This window comes from Odontomachus brunneus, unplaced genomic scaffold (genome assembly GCF_010583005.1).
Source record: "Odontomachus brunneus isolate Ranch 3 - 2012 unplaced genomic scaffold, Obru_v1 Obru_scaffold_012, whole genome shotgun sequence".
NCBI lineage: Eukaryota > Metazoa > Arthropoda > Insecta > Hymenoptera > Formicidae > Odontomachus > Odontomachus brunneus.
This window is the reverse complement of record NW_022639462.1, coordinates 2,439,209-2,441,077: the sequence shown is the minus strand read 5'-3', so window position 1 is coordinate 2,441,077 and position 1,869 is coordinate 2,439,209.

Genomic DNA, 1,869 nt, shown 5'->3' with positions numbered 1-1,869 from the left:
CCTATCCTCGGATTTAAAACTAGGGGAGAGCGAACTACGTGTGCTGCCGCTTGAGGAGCTTCCGAAGCGCCACAGGCTGGTAGTACACCTAGAGGAGCCGGATTTGGCTGTCAAGGAGGCGGTAGAACTCCTTGACAGACAAAACGCAGGACTGGCAGCCAGCGAGTGGGTTGTCGTCAGGGGGAGCGAGAGCAGGGACGCCGAAAGCGCCCACTTCGCTGTTCTTGTCGGCGACTCCTCTCTGAAGGCCTTAAAGAACTGCGGAATGAAACCCTTCTGCGGGATGGGCCGGGCAACTGTAAGGTTGACCGGCAAGGAACGCGGAAGGGAGGTGGAAGCCGCTGGAACGAAAGAGTCTGCATAAAAAATGACAGGTCTCACAGTTCCAGTGGTGCAGATTAACTTGCATCACAGCAAAGGCGCCTCAGCGATTTTAGCTAGGGGCATGGCTGTGATGCAGACAGCAATAGCACTTGTACAAGAACCATGGCTCTTGAACAACGCTATAAAAGGCCTGAGCGGTTGTGGCAAGATTATCTCGTCCACCACTCAGGGAAAAATAAGGACATGTATAGTGACAAAAGGTCTAAATGCAATCTTTATGCCGCAGTTCAGTAATGGAGATATCACGGTGGTACAAGTGAGGCTCAGTCTGGACGAAGGGACCCACAGGGATGTATTGATGGGGTCAGTCTACATGCCCTATGACGCCAAAGACCTTCCACCACAGAGGAAAGTCAAGAAGCTGATAAAACATGCGGAGGAGAAAGGGCTGGAGGTACTCCTGGGTTGCGATGCAAACTCCCACCATGTGGGGTGGGGGAGCACGGGCATCAACCCGAGAGGGGAAAGCCTACATGAATTCGTCATGGATAGCAAGCTAATCATCCTAAATAGAGGAACGGAACCCACCTTCATGGACTGCAGAAGACGTGAGGTTATAGACCTAACCCTGTGTACGAGGGGAGTGGCTGACCTGGTGAGAGACTGGAGGGTCTCAAACGAACCTTCGGGATCGGATCACAGGCAGCTACGTTTTGCGCTCGAGCACAGGGAAAAGGGGAATTGGGGTCGCAACCCCAGAAACACAAACTGGACGAGCTACAGGAGGGACCTTGGCACCATTCTGAAAAAAGCCCCGTCCAGATTCAATACAAAACAGGATCTAGAAGTGGCGTCGCAGTTTGTCAGCGACGCTATCATAGAGGCCTATGAAGCAAACTGCCCACTAAGGCAGAAACAAGTCTCAACTAAGATCCCATGGTGGAACAATGAGCTTATTAAGCTCAGGGTTGAGACAAGAAGGCTTTTCAATAGAGCAAGGAAGTCAAAAGCGGAAACTGATTGGGCAGCTTTCAGGAGCTCCCAACGGCGATATAGCAAAGAAATCACAATGTCAAAGAGGAGGAGCTGGAGGAAGTTCTGCGGGAGCGTTGAAAGTTCTCCGGAGATATCCAGACTCAACAAAATCCTCAGCAAAGACAATTTACCTCAACTGGGATGTCTAAAGCTCCCGGATGGAAGATACACTGAATCAACGGAGGAGACACTGAGACACTTGATGTCCACTCACTTTCCGGGATTCAGAGAGGATGTCACGATTCAGGGCAACAGAGACGAGGATCAATCAAGGGAACCTCGTGTGACCAAAGAATGGTCCCTCGCGGCCAGAATCGTACAACCGAGCGGGGTCAAATGGGCAATAGAAACCTTTGAGCCTTATAAGGTACCGGGACCGGACGGCATTTACCCGGCACTCCTAAGGGAGGGACTGGAGGTGCTGACAGGTCCACTAATAAAAGTACTCAGGACTAGTATAACCCTGAGATATGTACCACAAACCTGGAGGGAGACGAGGGTAGTCTTTAT